The sequence below is a fragment of the Pseudophryne corroboree genome, chromosome 6, assembly GCF_028390025.1.
Source record: "Pseudophryne corroboree isolate aPseCor3 chromosome 6, aPseCor3.hap2, whole genome shotgun sequence".
NCBI classification, from domain to species: Eukaryota; Metazoa; Chordata; class Amphibia; order Anura; family Myobatrachidae; genus Pseudophryne; species Pseudophryne corroboree.
The window spans coordinates 191,218,954-191,238,577 of NC_086449.1; the positions used below are offsets into that span (position 1 = coordinate 191,218,954).

Below are 19,624 nucleotides of genomic sequence, written 5' to 3' on the forward strand. Positions count from 1 at the left end.
AGCCTAAGAAGCCAATCCATCCTGCACGCAGGTGAGTTCACTTCTCTCCCCTAAGTCCCTCGATGCAGTGAGCCTGTTGCCAGCAGGACTCACTGAAAATAAAAAACCTAACAAAACTTTTACTCTAAGCAGCTCTTTAGGAGAGCCACCTAGATTGCACCCTTCTCGGCCGGGCACAAAAATCTAACTGAGGCTTGGAGGAGGGTCATAGGGGGAGGAGCCAGTGCACACCACCTGATCCTAAAGCTTTTACTTTTGTGCCCCGTCTCCTGCGGAGCCGCTATCCCCCCCATGGTCCTGACGGAGTCCCCAGCATCCACTAGGACGTCAGAGAAAAGGTGGTAACTTTCTTTCTAGATGTATTGTCTCAAGTCTGCATACCAGTCTCTATGAAGAAAGAATCCTGAAGTTTATTGAACCATATATGTAACAAAGGGAAAATGTGCATAATTTATTACCAACGGTAGCGTTTGCCTGCGGCATTGCTCACATGGATGTCTGTTTATGCTCAGAGGAGCCAATTTTACAGAGACAGTAGTGGTATCTAATATTGTGATGTATATTTTATATTGTACACATTGATCATAAAATGTCTGAACAATATTTGTTTTTCCTTCAGGGATTAACACAAAAAGATGCTTGGGGGTAAATTTACTAAGATGGAAGTTCTATTTAAGATGGGATGTTGCAACCAGATTCTACTTCTCATTTATATAGCACCTTCTAGAAGATAATACCTGGAATGTGATTAATTTCTATGGGCAACATCCCATCTTAAATAGGACTCCCATCTTAGTACACTGACCCCTTGGTGTGCCATCTACTGGATTGACATGTATACTGCAACTTCATGAGTCAAGATAAGCTGCCTGCTAGATCTTGAGAAAAACCGGATTTTAAATGACCTACCGGTAAATCCTTTTCTCGTAGAGGATACTGGGGTCCATATTAGTACCATGGGGTTTAGACGGGTCCTTTGGGAGGCACGGTCACTTTAAGAGTTTAATAGTGTGGGCTGGCTCCTACCTCTATGCCCCTCCTACCAGACTCCGTCAAGGAAACTGTGCCAGAGGAGACGGACATACTTTGAGAGAAGGAAGGATATAAAAGGATAGTGGTGAAATTCCGAACCAGCACACACAAACTAGAGGAAGGCCAAGCCAACCAAACTTAAAACCAGGTACAGCAACCGATGAAGCAACAATACTTAGCCAAGTAACACTGCAGGAAGAAACGAAGCACTTTTCTACGGACTACGAGAAAAGTATTTACCAGTAGGTAATTAAAATCCTATTTTCTCTTACGTCGCAGAGGATACTGGGGTCCATATTAGTACCAACAGAGAGTCAGATTTTCTGTGACTTACTGTCCGCTTCACATAGATCTTCAAAGTCCTCACAACATCCAAGGACTTTGAAGTAGCAGAGGTGTCAGTAACCACAATAGGTTAGTTGATATGAAACGCAGACACCAATTTGGAAGAAATTGCTGACTAGTTTCGAGTTAAGCCCTATCTTCACGAAAAATCAAATAGGGGCTCTTGTGAGACAATGCCCCCAGTTCAGACACACGCCTCGCAGAAGCCAATGCCAACAGTGTGATGACCTTACACGTATGAAACTTGACGTCTACGTCCTGTAAAGGCTCAAACCAATCCGATTGCAGGAACTGCAACACCGCATTGAGATCCCAAGGTGCCATAGGAGGCACAAAGGGCGGTTGGATGTGTAGAACCCCCTTCAAAAATGTCTGAACCTCGGGGAGAGAAGCAAATTGTTTCTGGAAGAAAATGGATAAGACCGAAATGTGGACTTTTAAAGGAGCCCAAACGTAGGCCCACATCCACACCTGACTGCAGAAAAAAAAGGAGAAAACGTACCAGTTGAAATTCCACCGCACAAAATTTCCTGTTATCACATTTTTTCCAAATAGGGTGGTAATGTTAAGACGTTACCCACTTTCTGGCTTGAATCGGGGTTGGAATAACCCTATCCGGGATCTCTTTAATTTGACACTCAACCTCCATGCTGTCAAACGTAGCCGTGGTAAGTCGCGATAGACGAACGATCCCTGTTGGAGAAGGTCCTCGCGAAAAGGTAGAGGCCACGGGTCATCTAGGAGCACCTCCAGTAGATCCGTATACCAGGCCCTTCTTGGCCAGTCCGGAGCAATGAGAATTGCTTGAACCTTTTTATTCTTTTGAGGATCTTTGGGATCAATGGGAGTGGTGGAAACATATACACCATCTGGTAGACCCATGGAGTCACTAGAGCGTCCACCGCCACCGCTTGTGGGTCCCTCGACCTGGAACAATGGGGGTCAGAGTTTATCGTAGCTGTGCTAAAATCATCTTCCCTCACATGCGGGGGGACGCCCAGCACATGGCTAGTCCGCCCCGCATGTCAGTGCCGCCCCCGCCCTGCAGCAGTGCAAAGGCATCGCACAGCTACTAGTCGCTCCCCGGTCCGCAGCGGCTTGCGTATGACTTCACGCAGCCGCTGCAGGCCACTCCCCGCACGGTCCGGCCACGCCTGCATTGGCCGGACCGCGTCCACGAAACGGCGGCAAAACGCCGCCTTTCCGCCCCCTCCCGCCTCTGCCTGTCAATCAGGCAGAGGCGATCGCAGCCCCGCTACGGCGCAGTGGGTACCCGTTCGCTCGCTGCTTTTTATCGCAGCTGAGTGAACGGGTCAGAATGACCCCCAATACCGCTTGAGCTTCTTGTTGAGATGAGAGGTCATCATATCAATTTGTGGAATTCCCCACAGACGTGTCACGCACCCGAACACCGCCAGGTGAAGGCCCCACTCTCCTGGGTGGAGGTAATGTCTGCTGAGGAACTCTGCTTCCCAGTTGTCTACTCCCGGAATGAAGATCGTGGACAATGGCACAGCGTGTCTTTCTGCCCAGAGGAGAATCCTTGTTACCTCTGACATTGCTGCTCTGTTCTTCGTTCCGCCTTGTCGGTTTATGTACGTTACTGCCATCACATTGTCTGACTGAACTTGAATGGCCCGATCTTGAAGATGCAATGCCTGTAAAAGGGCGTTGTATATGGCCCTTAGTTCCAGAATGTTGATCGGAAGAATGGCTTTCATTTTCCTTGGAACTGCTCCCCAACCTCTGAGGCTTGCGTCTGTGGTTAGCAGAACCCAATTTTGAATCCTGAACAGTCGGCCCTCTGTCAGGTGAGAAGTCTGAAGCCAAGCACAGAAGAGAAATCCTGGCTTTTGGGGACAGACTGACTCACTGATGCATGTGTAGATGCGATCCGGACCACAGATACAGTTGGAAGGGACTTGCATGGAACTTTCCGTACTGTAGCGCCTCGTAGGCGGCTACCATCTTCCCCAGAATGCGGATGCATCGATGCACCGATATCTGGGTTGGTTTCAGAACATCCCGCACCATCAACTGGATCACCAATGCCTTTTCCAACAGAAGGAATACCTTCTATGCCTGCGTATCCAGTATCATCCCCAGGAACAGAAGCCCCTGTGTTGGTTCCAGATGAGAATTTGGTAGGTTCAGAATCCACCCGTGATCGTGTAGTCGGGTTGAGAGGGCAATGTTGTCTAACAACCTCTCCCTGGATGGTGCTTTTATCAGCAGATCGTCCAGGTACGGAACTATGTTCACTCCCTGTTTGCGGAGGAGAAACATCATCTCTGCCATTAGCCTGGAACTGGCAGTGACAGTCCTGAAAGGCAAACCTGAGCTAAGCCTGATGAGGCGGCCAAATCGGAATATGAAGGTACGCATCTTTGATATCCAGAGACACCAAGAATTCCCCCTCCTCCAGACCTGAGATCGCCGCTCTCAGAGACCCCATCTTGAACACCTGTAAGTACGGGTTCAACGACTTGAGAATTAAAATGGGCCTTACCGAACCGTCCAGTTTCGGTACTACAAACAGGTTGGAACAATAACCCTGGTTTTGCAGCTGAAGCGGAACTGGAACAATGACCAGAGTCTGTACCAGTTTCTGAATTGCTTCCTATAAAGTCATACTTGCTTCTTGAGTAGCTAGTAAGCCTGATTTGAAGAATCTGTGAGGTGGGAGTTCCTGAAACTCCAGTCTGTAGCCCTGGGCTATAAGATCTATGACCCAGGGATCCTGGCATGACGTTTCCCATATATGACTGAAGAATCTTAAACGGGCTCCCACCTGCCTGTCTTCCAGGCAGTGCGGTCCACCATCATGCTGAAGGCTTAGAGCAGGCATGTCCAAACTGCAGCCCTCCAGCTGTTGTGAAACTACACATCCCAGCATGCCCTGACACAGCTTTAGCATTCTCTGAAAGCAAAACTGTGTCAGGGCACACTGGGATATGTTGTTTCACAACATCTGGGGGGCCGCAGTTTGGTCATGCCTGTTTTAGAGGAAACTGAACCGGGGTTCTGATCTTGTGAATCTGCAATTGCTAGTTTTCTGGGTTTACCTCTATTGCCTTTGAAGGCCATAGAAGAACTTTTGGGTTTGTTTTTAAACTTCGCTGTCCGAAAGGACTGCAGAGTTGGACCAGTATAGGATTTTCTAGCTAGGGTAGCTGTGGAAGGAAGTTATGTAGACTTACCCGCCGTAGCCTTGGATATCCCACGTATCCAGTTGATCTCCAAAAATGGCATCACCTGTGAAAGGTAGGCTTCCCACGCCTTTCCTGGAATCCGCGTACGCAGTCCACTGGTGTAGCCACAAGCCCCTGCGTGCTGACACTGCCATGGCAGTGGTGCATGCATTGAGTAAACCAATTTACTTTATGGTCTCCACCATAAAGTTAGCAGAATCCTGTATATGCTGTAGGAGCTAAATTATCTCCCCCTTGGATAAGGAATCTAACCCGTCAATTAGATTACCCGACCATTTTGCAATGGCCCTAGAGATCCATGAACAAGCTATAGTGGGTCTCTGAGCCACTCCCCGCAGCTGTGTACAGAGATTTGAGAGTGGTCTCAATCTTACGGTCTGCAACATCCTTCAAGGAAGCAGCCCCAGGAACAGGTAAAACTATCTTATGTGAAAGCCTAGAAACCAATGCATCAACTAATCGGTGGGTTTTCCCATTTTTTCCTATCATGCTGAGGAAACGGGAAGGATGTGAGTAACCGTTTTGGGACCTGAAACTTCTTGTCAAGATTTACCCAAGTTGCTTCAAACAGGGAATTTAATTCCTTAGATGCAGGGAAAGTAGCTGAGGATTTATTTTTCACATTAAAAATAAGAATTTACTTACCGATAATTCTATTTCTCGTAGTCCGTAGTGGATGCTGGGAACTCCGTAAGGACCATGGGGAATAGCGGCTCCGCAGGAGACTGGGCACAAAAGTAAAGCTTTAGGACTACCTGGTGTGCACTGGCTCCTCCCCCTATGACCCTCCTCCAAGCCTCAGTTAGGATACTGTGCCCGGACGAGCGTACACAATAAGGAAGGATTTATGAATCCCGGGTAAGACTCATACCAGCCACACCAATCACACAGTACAACCTGTGATCTGAACCCAGTTAACAGCATGATAACAGAGGAGCCTCTGGATAGATGGCTCACAACAACAATAACCTGATTTAGTTAACAATAACTATGTACAAGTATTGCAGACAATCCGCACTTGGGATGGGTGCCCAGCATCCACTACGGACTACGAGAAATAGAATTATCGGTAAGTAAATTCTTATTTTCTCTGACGTCCTAGTGGATGCTGGGAACTCCGTAAGGACCATGGGGATTATACCAAAGCTCCCAAACGGGCGGGAGAGTGCGGATGACTCTGCAGCACCGAATGAGAGAACTCCAGGTCCTCCTCAGCCAGGGTATCAAATTTGTAGAATTTAGCAAACGTATTTGCCCCTGACCAAATAGCTGCTCGGCAAAGTTGTAAAGCCGAGACCCCTCGGGCAGCCGCCCAAGATTATTTATTAATTAACAGTTTCTTATATAGCGCAGCATATTCCTTTGCGCTTTACAATTGGAACAACAGTAATAGAACAAAACTGGGTAAAAACAGACAGAGAGGTAGGAAGGCCCTGCTCGCAAGCTTACAATCTATAGGGAAATAGGCATAGATACACAAGGATTGATGTTACCTATTGCATAATGGTCCACCAGATTGCTAGGTTCTTAATGGGTTGTATGATGATACCCCACAAAGTTATCCAAGTGTCAGGAGGGTGTGAGACTAAAGAAAGACATGATAAGTGATGTTATGAATACTCTACAGAGGATGTAATTAGATAGGGAAGCACTGAAGGTTATGTGGGTGGGTCTGGAATTTGATAGGCTTGTCTGAAGAGGTGTGTTTTCAGGGAACATTTAAAGGTTTGGAGACTAGAGGCGAGTCTTACTGTGCGTGGGAGGGCATTCCACAGAGTGGGTGAAGCCCGGATAAAGTCCTGTAATTTTGAGTGTGAACAAGTAATGCGTGTGGATGAGAGGCGTAGGTCTTGTGCAGAGCGGAGAGGTCGGGTAGGGAGATATTTTGAGATGAGTGAAGAGATGTATGTTGGTGCAGTTTGGTTAATAGCCTTGTATGTGAGTAAAAGTATTTTATATTTAATACGGTAGAATACCGGTAACCAATGGAGGGACTGACAGAGCGGATCTGCAGACGATGAACGCCTGGCAAGGAAGATTAGCCTCGCAGCTGCATTCAAAATGGATTGTAGTGGTGAGAGCTTATGTTTGGGAAGACCGGTCAGGAGACTATTACAATAATCAATGCGGGAGATAATGAGAGCATGGATTAGAGTTTTTGCTGTGTCTTGTGTAAGATAAGGGCGTATTTTGGATATGTTTCTTAGATGTATGTAACATGATCTTGAGACAGATTGAATGTGGGTAACAAAGGACAGTTCAGAGTCAAGAATGACACCTAGGCAGCGAGCTTGTGGGGTAGGGGTGATTGCAGAGTTCTCAACAGTGATAGATATATCAGGTTGGAAACTACTATTGGCAGGTGGAAATATAATTAATTCTGTTTTGGAAATATTAAGTTTGAGGTGGCGAGATGTCATCCAAGATGAAATGGCAGAAAGGCATTCAGTGACACGGCCCAATACAGATGGTGACAAATCAGGGGAGGATAGGTAGATTTGAGTATCATCTGCATACAGATGGTACTGAAATCCGAAAGAGTTGATTAGTTTGCCAAGAGATGTGGTATAGATAGAGAAAAGCAGAGGACCTAGGACTGAGCCTTGCGGTACTCCAACTGAGAGAGGTAGCGAAGGAGAGGTGGAATCAGAGAAACGAACACTGAAGGAGCGATTAGATAGGTAGGATGAGAACCAAGAAAGGGCTGTGTCCTGAATACCTAGGGATTGTAGTGTTTGTATGAGAAGAGAGTGGTCAACAGTGTCAAAAGCAGCAGAGAGATCAAGGAGAATAAGTAGAGAGAAATGTCCTTTAGATTTAGCAGTGACCAAATCATTCACTACCTTAGTCAGTGCTGTCTCTGTGGAGTGTTGGGCACGAAATCCTGACTGAAGTGGGTCCAGTAGGCTGTGTGAGTTAAGAAAGTGTGTGAGGCGAGTGTAGGCAAGTCTCTCCAGTAGCTTGGAGGGGCATGGGAGCTGAGAGATGGGACGGTAGTTAGAGAGAGTGTTCGGGTCAGTTTTGTTTTTTCAGAATGGGAGTAATCACTGCATGCTTGTATAGAGAAGGAAAGATACCAGTAGACAGGGAGAGATTACAGATTTTTGTTAAGGTTGGGATGAGCACAGTAGACAGAGCTTTACTAATTTGTGAGGGTATAGAGTCAAGGGGAGAGGTATTAGAGTAGGCAGATGAAAAGAGTGCAGATACTTCATCTTCATTTGTAGGATCAAAGGAAGAGAAGGTGTTAGAGGGTTCAGGTAGGGAATTGAGCAGGTCACTTGCTGTGGAAGAGCATACCATTACATTTCGGATCTTGTCAATCTTGTCCTTGAAATAGGAAGCAAGATCTTGCGCACTGACAGTGGCTGGTGGGTTAGGTGAGGGAGGGACAAGAAGTGATTTAAATGTATTAAAAAGTCGCTTGGGGTTAGAGGCTTGAGCAGAGATGAGAGATTGAAAATATGTTTGTTTGGCAGTGTCCAGAGCAGTACGATAAGAGTGGTAGGTGGTCTTATATGTGACAAAGTCACTTGAACTACGAGATTTACGCCACTGGCGTTCAACTTTTCGTGAGAGTTTTTGTAAGTGTCTAGTGTATTTAGAGTGCCACGGTTGACATCTAAGTCTACGTGGAGTGTGATGGGTAGCTGGAGCCACTTCATCAAGTGCTGTTACTAGAGTTTGGTTAAGGTGTGACGCTGCAGTCTCTGGAGAGGTGAATGTAGAAATTGGTGAAAGTAGTGGTTGCAGAGAGGTAGATAGTTGTTGAAAATTAATAGCGTTAATATTTCTGCGGGTAAGAGGTGTCCTTGTAGACTTTAGGGACATGGAGTTTGAAGTAATGGAGGAGAGCATGTATGTGATAAGGTTGTGATCTGAGAGAGGGAAAGGAGTGTTAGTGAGTTCAGAAACAGAGCATAGTCTGGTGAATACAAGATCAAGGCAGTGGCCCTCCTGATGAGTAGGGGAGTCAGTCCATTGGGAGAGGCCAAGAGAGGAGGTTAGAGAGAGTAGTTTAGAGGCATGGGGAGATTGTGGACTGTCAATAGAAAGATTGAAATCACCCATAATGATGGTGGAGATGTCAGAGGATAGAAAGTGAGGGAGCCATGCAGAAAAATCTTCCAGAAACTCTTTGGGTTGCCCAGGTGGGCGATAGATAGCTGCAACACGCAGAGAGAAAGGGGTGAAAATCCTAATAGAGTGTACTTCAAAGGATGTAAATGTGAGTGAGGGAACAGGTGGTAAAACGATGTGCGTGTAAGATTTGGACAGTAATATTCCAACACCCCCTCCTTTGATGTTACCAGGCCTGGGGGTGTGTGTGAAGTGGAGGCCACCATGTGACAGTGCTGCAGGGGAGGCAGTGTCTGATTGTGTGAGCCAGGTTTCTGTTATAGCCAGCATATTGAATTTGTTTGCTATGAAAAGGTCATGAATAGCTGTTAATTTGTTGCAAACAGAGCGTGCATTCCATAAAGCACATTTTAGTGACTTGGATGTAGATGGGAGACAAGTGATGTTGATAAGGTTTGTTGATTTTCTATTCCGTTGTGAATCAGCTGAATGTGAGCATGGTATGTGGATGGGACCTGGATTTGGGGATATGTCACCAGCTAGTAGAAGCAGAAGAAGAGAGAGATAGGTATAGTTGGGGGAGGTGTGTGATAGTTTCTTATGGTGACAGGTAGAGGATGTGACAGTTAGTGCACATAGATAGGTTAAAAGCTCATGAGTGTTAATAAGAGGGGAGTGGATTAATGAGGCTGCAATGTGTACAGAGCGATAAATAACAGGAATAGTGAAGGACGATGTCATTTTATAGAGGATACCATGAAGTGCTATGAGTAAAAACAGTTTGTGGAGCATGGTGTTTATAAAGAGTAAAGTATAGATAGAAAAATGCTTATAGAAATTGTTAATTAAATGGTAGATTTACCTGCTTTCCAATGTTTTCCAATGTTTGTTCAACTGTTGGTTTAACTGTTCTTTTTAAAATTTCCTAACTTTGTAATTTCCAAACTTCGTATATTTCTAAACTTCTGACAACTGCCCCGTAGACAACTGCCCCATAACTGAATGCTAACATATACTAGTTCAAATTTACAAAGGCTTCAGCTGAAGCTAATTGGACATCTAATCAAAGGAATTATATTACCCTGTGTTAAGTAAACACCAGGCCATGTATGCTAATAAACTCCACTCCACTGACCAACATCTATACAAAAGATAATGTCAGCTATAAGCAAGTACTAATATTCTACAAATACAATTACATACACTGCTAAAATATACATTGGTGTGAATAGAGATCAAGAGGTATAGTTTGCAGGGATCAACAAGCAGAAATCCACATACATTTGAAAATATAGCATGGAGATGTCTGTGGGTTATTGCATAGGTGTAGGGATCAACAAGCAGAAATCCACATACATTTGAAAATATAGCATGGAGATGTCTGTGGGTTATTGCATAGGTGTAGGGATCAACAAGCAGAAATCCACATACATTTGAAAATATAGCATGGAGATGTCTGTGGGTTATTGCATAGGTGTAGGGATCAACAAGCAGAAATCCACATACATTTGAAAATATAGCATGGAGATGTCTGTGGGTTATTGCATAGGTGTAGGGATCAACAAGCAGAAATCCACATACATTTGAAAATATAGCATGGAGATGTCTGTGGGTTATTGCATAGGTGTAGGGATCAACAAGCAGAAATCCACATACATTTGAAAATATAGCATGGAGATGTCTGTGGGTTATTGCATAGGTGTAGGGATCAACAAGCAGAAATCCACATACATTTGAAAATATAGCATGGAGAGGTCTGTGGGTTATTGCATAGGTGTAGGGATCAACAAGCAGAAATCCACATACCTGTGAGATGAAAAGATATATAGAAAGCTGATCAGTCCATATTCAGTGAGATATATGTAGACTAACTGTTGGTTTAACTGTTCTTTTTAAAATTTCCTAACTTTGTAATTTCCAAACTTCGTATATTTCTAAACTTCAGCCCATCTTCAGCCCAAGATGAGCCCACCTTCCTTGTGGAATGGGCTTTTACAGATTTTGGCTGTGGCAGGCCTGCTACAGAATGTGCAAGCTGAATTGTATTACAAATCCAACGAGCAATAGTCTGCTTAGAAGCAGGAGCACCCAGCTTGTTGGGTGCATACAGGATAAACAGCGAGTCAGATTTTCTGACTCCAGCCGTCGTGGAAACATATATTTTCAGGGCCCTGACTATGTCCAACAACTTGGAGTCCTCCAAGTCACTAGTAGCCCCAGGTACCACAATAGGTTGGTCCAGATGAAACGCTGAAACCACCTTAGGGAGAAAATGAGGACGAGTCCTCACTTCCGCCCTGTCTGAATGGAAGATCAGATAAGGGCTTTTACAGGATAAAGCCGCCAATTCTGACACGCGCCTGGCCTAGGCCAGGGCCAACAGCATGACCACTTTCCATGTGAGATATTTTAACTCCACAGATTCAAGTGGTTCAAACCATTGTGACTTTAGGAACCCCAAAACTACATTGAGATCCCAAGGTGCCACTGGAGGCACAAAAGGAGGCTGTATATGCAGTACCCCTTTTACAAACGTCTGAACTTCAGGAACTGAAGCTAGTTCTTTCCGGAAGAAAATTGACAGGGCCGAAATTTGAACCTTAATGGACCCCAATTTTAGGCCCATAGACACTCCTGTTTGCAGGAAATGCAGGAATCGACCTAGTTGAAATTCCTCCATCGGGGCCTTACTGGCCTCGCACCACGCAACATATTTTCGCCTAATGCGGTGATAATGCTTTGCGGTTACATCCTTCCTGGCTTTGATCAGGGTAGGGATGACTTCATCCGGAATGCCTTTTTCCTTCAGGATCCGGCGTTCAACCGCCCTGCCGTCAAACGCAGCCGCGGTAAGTCTTGGAATAGATAGGGTCCTTGATGGAGCAGGTCCCTTCTTAGAGGTAGAGGCCACGGGTCCTCCGTGAGCATCTCTTGAAGTTCCGGGTACCAAGTCCTTCTTGGCCAATCCGGAGCCACGAGTATAGTTCTTACTCCCCTCCGTCTTATAATTCTCAATACTTTTGGTAAGAGAGGAAGAGGAGGGAACCCATACACTGACTGGTACACCCACGGTGTTACCAGAGCGTCCACAGCTATTGCCTGAGGGTCCCTTGACCTGGCGCAATACCTGTCCAATTTTTTGTTTAGGCGGGACGCCATCATGTCCACCTTTGGTTTTTCCCAACGGTTTACAATCATGTGGAAAACTTCTGCTGAGGAAGTCTGTTTCCCAGTTGTCCACTCCCAGAATGAACACTGCTGACAATGCTATCACATGATTTTCCGCCCAGCGAAAAATCCTTGCAGCTTCTCTTCGTGGGCGACTGCCGTGATGTTGTCCGACTGGATCAGCACCGGCTGACCTTGAAGCAGAGGTCTTGCTTGGCTTAGGGCATTGTAAATGGCCCTTAGCTCCAAGATATTTATGTGAAGTGATGTCTCCAGGCTTGACCACAAGCCCTGGAAATTTCTTCCCTGTGTGACTGCTCCACAGCCTCGCAGGCTGGCATCCGTGGTCACCAGGACCCAGTCCTGAATGCCGAATCTGCGCCCTCTAGAAGATGAGCACTCTGCAACCACCACAGGAGAGACACCCTTGTCTTTGGTGACAGGGTTATCCGCTGATGCATCTGAAGATGCGATCCGGACCACTTTTCCAGCAGGTCCCACTGGAAAGTTCTTGCGTGGAATCTGCCGAATGGAATTGCTTCGTAGGAAGCCACCATTTTTCCTAGGACCCTTGTGCACTGCTGCACTGACACTTGGCCTGGTTTTAGGAGGTTTCTGACTAGTTCGGATAACTCCCTGGCTTTCTCCTCCTGGAGAAACCTTTTTCTGGACTGTGTCCAGGATCATCCTTAGGAATAGAAGACGTGTCGTCGGGATCAGCTGCGATTTTGGAATATTAAGAATCCAACCGTGCTGCCGCAACACTACTTGAGATAGTGCTACCCCGACTACCAACCGTTCCCTGGATCTTGCCCTTATCCGGAGATCGTCCAATTAAGGGATAATTAAAACTCCCTTCCTTCGAAGGAGTATCATCATTTCGGCCATTACTTTGGTAAAGACCCGGGGTGCCGTGGACAAACCAAATGGCAGCGTCTGAAACTGATAGTGACCACAAACCTGAGGTACCCTTGCAGGGTTTTTTGAGTTCTTGTTGCCCCTTGCTAGACTCCTTGTGTTTGCTCTTTTGTCTAAAAAAGCCGCTGAGTTTTTACTCAGGAGTGTACCCACAAAGAATCCAGGGTTTATCCGTGGGTACACTCCTCATCTGGTCGACGACCATGGAGGACTGGACCAGGATATAGGCGAAGGAATGATCCGCAATTTACTGATATTGAGTCGCATACTTCACAGAGCGACTCGGATCACTCCTCTTATGGTAAAAACTCAGCGGCTTTTTTAGACAAAAGAGCAAACACAAGGAGTCTAGCAAGGGGCAACAAGAACTCAAAAAACCCTGCAGGCGAGGGGGGAGGAGACACAAAAACCACAAACAAAAATCAGAAGGGAGGCAGGAAGCAACAGTGATTAATTTGTCCGTTTATTCACCCTCTGAATTAGAAATGGCGGTTCTGTCTAAAGGATTGTCTTTTGTACAGACGCACCGACAGAATAAATTCGACTGTGAAATTGAACTATACAAATTCCAACGACAGTTACGATTAAAAAATTTATTTTCTTCTAAGGGTGAACGAACTGGACAACAATCGATTTTCAGGGGTAAGAGTACCTTTGATCCTCCACCCAGTAATGCCTCCATTGAGACCTTCATGAGATTAGTCCGAGATGAGACTCTGGCCTCAATACGTAAGGGACGCATGCACTATTCTAATTTGTCTAGACAGGAAGCCGGGGCCGTTAAAGCTTTACGTGATAATCCTGAGATCATCATACGCCCCGCGGATAAGGGCGGGGCAATCGTAATAATGAATCGTCAGGATTATATTGATGAGATCATACGGCAACTGTCTGACACACAGTGCTATAAATCTCTTCCCAGCGATCCGACAGAAAGGTATAAGAGAGAAATTGATTCCATTATCTCTTTAGGCCTTATCAATGGTTGGATTGATGAACCTACCACTGAGTTTTTGCGACAGGATTTCCCTAAAATTCCCTTAATATACATTCTGCCAAAAGTGCATAAATCTCTCTCCAAACCCCCGGGAAGACCTATTATCTCCTCCCGTGGGTCTTTAGGTCAACCAATCTCCCAATTTATTGATTTCCATCTTCAACCAGTGGTACAGGCCACCCCATACTATATTAGGGATACCACTGATTTTCTCTCTAGGTTGAACGCCGTTGGGTTGCTTCCAAGTGGTTGTATACTGGTGACGCTTGACGTCGCCAGTTTGTACACCAACATTGGGCACACCGAGGGTCTGTCTGCTGTTAAAGAGTCTGTCTCCCGCAGTCCACAGTATAAGGGTCCCCCGCTGGAATTCATCCTGTTGTTGATGGATGTTGTACTCCACAAGAATTATTTTTTGTTCAACAACTCGTTTTATCTACAATTGAAGGGCACAGCGATGGGGTCTAATATGGCCCCATCGTATGCCAACCTGTTCATGTATCAGTATGAACAGAGATACATTATGGGTGACTATTTTTTCCAGGTACATCAGCTTTTACGTTCGTTATATTGATGACCTGTTTATGCTGTGGACTGGGGGTGAACGGATGTTGCTTGATTTTGTTGATTTACTTAACAGTATCCCGGGATCCATCAGATTTACCTGCACCTATGACACGTCTGTGATTAATTTTCTTGACGTGAATGTACGAGTGCAGGATGGCTCCATAACTACAGAGATATATCGGAAGCCCACTGATAAGAACTCTCTCCTACTTGCATCAAGCTTTCACCCCACATCATTAAAGAGAGGTTTACCCTACTCCCAACTGGTCCGTGTGGCCAGGGTCACCTCTGACCGGAGGACACTGCGTGAGGCACTCACCAGGATGGGTGACAACTTTATAGACAGGGGTTACCAGAAGAATGAAGTACGCCAGGCTATTGACAAGTGTATGCAACTTTCACGTGAGGATCTACTGCAACCTCGGGCAAAAACTGATTCTGAGCGACTGGTATTTGCCAGTACATATTCAATTTCATCTAATGATGCCCGACAATCTATTCGTAGACACTGGCATATACTGCAAACAGATCCCGTGATGGGACAACATTGTGCACAACTGCCACTTTTCTGCTACAGACGGAGTCGTAACATGAAGGAACGCATAACCTTCTCGGACATCAGTCCACGAGTGGGCAGAGGATCACAGTGGCTACAGCCTCAACCAGGCGCATACCGATGCCACGGATGCGTCAACTGTAGTTTTATGCTAACTGGCAAGTTCTGCTATCATCCATATAAGGGTACCAAATACACCCTGAAATATAGAATGACCTGCGAAACCAAATACGTGACCTACATGATTACTTGTCCATGCAAGAAGCTTTACATTGGTAAAACCATTCGGATGCTTAAAGAGCGAATAGCCATGCATAGATCCTCGATTAAAAAAGCTTATCAGAAGATTGATGGCAGCACACCCCCTGTTGCTAAGCACTTTGTCACTGCTGGGCACAAAATGAGTGACTTCACCTATATGCCGATTGATCATGTACCCCCCTTGAGGAGAGGAGGGGATAGGCATAGACTGCTACTTCAGCAAGAATGTCGTTGGATCTATCAGATGGACTCTATGACGCCCCATGGGCTTAACGAAGAATTCTCTATGATACCCTTCCTGTAGGATGCAGAGATCTGATGGATCTTATGATGCCCGTTTGACTTTTTACTTCTTCCATTGATAGTTTAGTTATGGTGCAGTGGTCTGATGGATCCCTCGATTTGATGGTGGACACAGTGATTAGTGTGTCCTATTTCTTCTTAACGTTTTGTGCATCTCTGTGTTTCTATGTTTACAGTTTCTAAAAAGCATCCCCTATGTTTAGTGTATTACTCTTCATTTTTGCAGTATTGTTTTCTTTTTATTATATACCTTTACATCATTATGAGCATTTTTCAATACACTTCATAACATTTAACTTTGTTACCATAGTAACGCTTAGCGCCGATATGTCTATGTTATTATTAATGCTCATAATTATGTTACTCTTTTAGCTAACTCTGCACCACATGGTGGATTTATTATTGCTGTATTCCTGTCATCGCCACCAGGAACGTGGTGGACGCTGTATGTTGCCTGGGGACCTATTGCCGACTTGCTCTGCACGGACTGGGGATACTTCCGCCGTGTGAAACGCACCCTGCGTTCCACGTACTGGAACTTCCGGTTACGCGGTAACTGGCGTGCGTTCCACGGCCTGTGCCCCCGGGTGTGTGTGTGTAATGAGGTGATGGGTCCCTGATGGCGGCATTGGACTCCAGGTGTTGGTGGTGAGTACGGTATTGTGAGCATACATAAGTAGCTCACAACTGATGCAATAGTTGCACGGCACACAAGCACTTTTTTCACATGGCAGCTAGATCATATGCATGGTTATTCCCCTGAGGAAGGTTGTTCACCGAAAACGGCTGTTTGGGATGTTACCAGTGATGAGTATATGCCTTTGCTTCTTATACTGATGTCGATGTGATTACCTATGTTTGGAAACACTGCTTGGAGTAAAAATCTATCTTGAAAAATCAAACGCAGAGTGCTGGTTCTGTCTCAACTCTCATCTCGAGTGTTTGGCATGTGACTCATATATATATATATATATATTCAAAAAGTCATACCGGCACTCCCAGAGGTAAACACGAGTTCCTTTGCTGCGGTGCCCTCCAAGTCAGCAATGTGACAAACATAGGTAGTGGAAAACGGCGGCACTCAAGCAGGCTTAATCGTTATAAAGATAAAATTTCCTTTAATCACCTACATGTTTCGGGGAAAATCACCCCGTCCTCAGGGCTCAGACAACAATAAAAACATATACATATGACACTTAAATACACCACAGACAAAACGACATTAGTGCAAAGATTGTACTCACCTGTCCTCACGGCGCTGCCGCCCATCCACACATGCTGCACGCTTCCGTGTCGCTTGAGTGATGACGTCACGGTGCGCCGCGGGACAGGGAGATCGTCATAGAAACCAACATTAAACAATTGCAGGCATCCAAAGGGCCTGTACAAAAAACATAATACATTAAAAGACAACACATTTAAAATACATATAAATCATCGCTTATGGAGAGGTCCCAGCAACATCTAATCCGAATAATGTAACTACCTCGATAATAACATGTTAAGTGCTTCTGTTATTAATCGAACAGAGTATTAGTAATGAATAATTAGCAATTTAGCAAATAACAAATAACAAATACAGGTAGCCGACCCCACAACAAAGAAAATTAAATGTATATTATGTGGCCCTAAAGAAAACACTGGAGACCCAAATTCTCATTAAGGCCACCAGGGGATAATGTACCCAACCTAAAGATCCAACGGGACTCCTTCTGTAAAAGTAATCTATCCCTATTGCCACCCCTCAATGAAATGGGGGTATGGTCAATAAGGATAGCCCGAATGCTAGCCACCCCATGCTTGGCTGTCAAACAATGACGAGCAAAGGGCTGATCACTCGTGCCCTTCTCAAACGCTTTTTTGATGGCACTCCTATGAAGTGCCATCCTTTCCCTAAATTGTCGTATGGTTTTGCCTATATAGGCTAGACCACAGGGACATGTAAGTAAATAAACTACATGGGTAGTGGTGCACGTCAGGCGATGTCTAATAGGGATCTTCTGACCATACGACAATTTAGGGAAAGGATGGCACTTCATAGGAGTGCCATCAAAAAAGCGTTTGAGAAGGGCACGAGTGATCAGCCCTTTGCTCGTCATTGTTTGACAGCCAAGCATGGGGTGGCTAGTATTCGGGCTATCCTTATTGACCATACCCCCATTTCATTGAGGGGTGGCAATAGGGATAGATTACTTTTACAGAAGGAGTCCCGTTGGATCTTTAGGTTGGGTACATTATCCCCTGGTGGCCTTAATGAGAATTTGGGTCTCCAGTGTTTTCTTTAGGGCCACATAATATACATTTAATTTTCTTTGTTGTGGGGTCGGCTACCTGTATTTGTTATTTGCTAAATTGCTAATTATTCATTACTAATACTCTGTTCGATTAATAACAGAAGCACTTAACATGTTATTATCGAGGTAGTTACATTATTCGGATTAGATGTTGCTGGGACCTCTCCATAAGCGATGATTTATATGTATTTTAAATGTGTTGTCTTTTAATGTATTATGTTTTTTGTACAGGCCCTTTGGATGCCTGCAATTGTTTAATGTTGGTTTCTATGACGATCTCCCTGTCCCGCGGCGCACCGTGACGTCATCACTCAAGCGACACGGAAGCGTGCAGCATGTGTGGATGGGCGGCAGCGCCGTGAGGACAGGTGAGTACAATCTTTGCACTAATGTCGTTTTGTCTGTGGTGTATTTAAGTGTCATATGTATATGTTTTTATTGTTGTCTGAGCCCTGAGGACGGGGTGATTTTCCCCGAAACATGTAGGTGATTAAAGGAAATTTTATCTTTATAACGATTAAGCCTGCTTGAGTGCCGCCGTTTTCCACTACACATATATATATATATATATATACACATATATATATATATATATATATATATATATATATATATATATATATATATATATATATATATATATACACACACACACACAGGGATAACCGTATATAAGTGTTTTTCCCCTTATAGCTGCTGTATTGTTATACTGCGCCTAATTAGTGCCCCCCTCTCTTTTTTAACCCCTTTCTGTAGTGTAGTAACTGCAGGGGAGAGCCAGGGAGCTTCCCTCCAACGGAGCTGTGAGAGAAAATGGCGCCAGTGTGCTGAGGAGATAGGCTCCGCCCCCTTCTCGGCGGCCTTTTCTCCCGTTTTTCTGTGGAATCTGGCAGGGGTTAAAATGCATCCATATAGCCCTGGGGGCTATATGTGATGTATTTTCGCCAGCCAAGGTGTTTTTATTGCTGCTCAGGGCGCCCCCCCCCCCCCCCCCCCCCTAGCGCCCTGCACCCTCAGTGACCGAAGTGTGCTGAGGAGCAATGGCGCACAGCTGCAGTGCTGTGCGCTACCTTGGTGAAGACAGGATGTCTTCTGCCGCCGATTTTCCAGACCTCTTCTTGCTTCTGGCTCTGTAAGGGGGTCGGCGGCGCGGCTCTGGGACCGAGCTCCGAGGCTGGGCCTGTGTTCGGCCCCTCTGGAGCTAATGGTGTCCAGTAGCCTAAGAAGCCCAATCCACTCTGCACGCAGGTGAGTTCGCTTCTTCTCCCCTTAGTCCCTCGATGCAGTGAGCCTGTTGCCAGCAGGTCTCACTGAAAATAAAAAACCTAAAACTAAACTTTCACTAAGAAGCTCAGGAGAGCCCCTAGTGTGCACCCTTCTCGGCCGGGCACAAAAATCTAACTGAGGCTTGGAGGAGGGTAATAGGAGGAGGAGCCAGTGCACACCAGGTAGTCCTAAAGCTTTACTTTTGTGCCCAGTCTCCAGCGGAGCCGCTATTCCCCATGGTCCTTACGGAGTTCCCAGCATCCACTAGGACGTCAGAGAAATAAGATTCCTCCTCGTCCTCGGACACCTTATCAGGAATGTGCAGGACATATCGAATAACTTCTATCCGGGCCTGTATACTCTGTCAAAAAGCTGCATCCTCCCCCTCCCGAGTCCACCTCACCCTCCTCTGGGTCTGATACTACTACATCATCATCATCATCAGTGTAAGCCTGCATGATTTGGGCCAGAGTACGCTTCTGTGGACAAATGGCAGGTTTCCGAGACGCTGGAATGAGCACTGAATCTCTATTCAAGAGGTCATCAACAGATTGCCGTAAGTATTGCGTCTCCTTCTCATTTTGGGATAATTTATTCAAATTATTTGAAATCATCCCTTTTAATG

The 19,624-nt window shown here is 45.5% G+C and overlaps 1 protein-coding gene across 5 annotated transcripts in view; it reads right to left on the reverse strand.

Annotated features, from left to right (window-relative positions):
• Positions 1-19,624, reverse strand: part of GLCE (glucuronic acid epimerase) — a 204,766-nt gene that overhangs the window by 83,252 nt on the left and 101,890 nt on the right. Inside the window, exon 1 of one of the 5 annotated variants that reach the window (XM_063925527.1) lies at positions 16,684-16,772. The exons of the other annotated variants lie outside the window; for them this stretch is intronic. The gene's annotated coding sequence lies outside the window, so the exon portion shown is untranslated. Of the gene's footprint in view, positions 1-16,683; positions 16,773-19,624 lie in introns of those variants that run through there. 5 annotated transcript variants of the gene reach the window in all.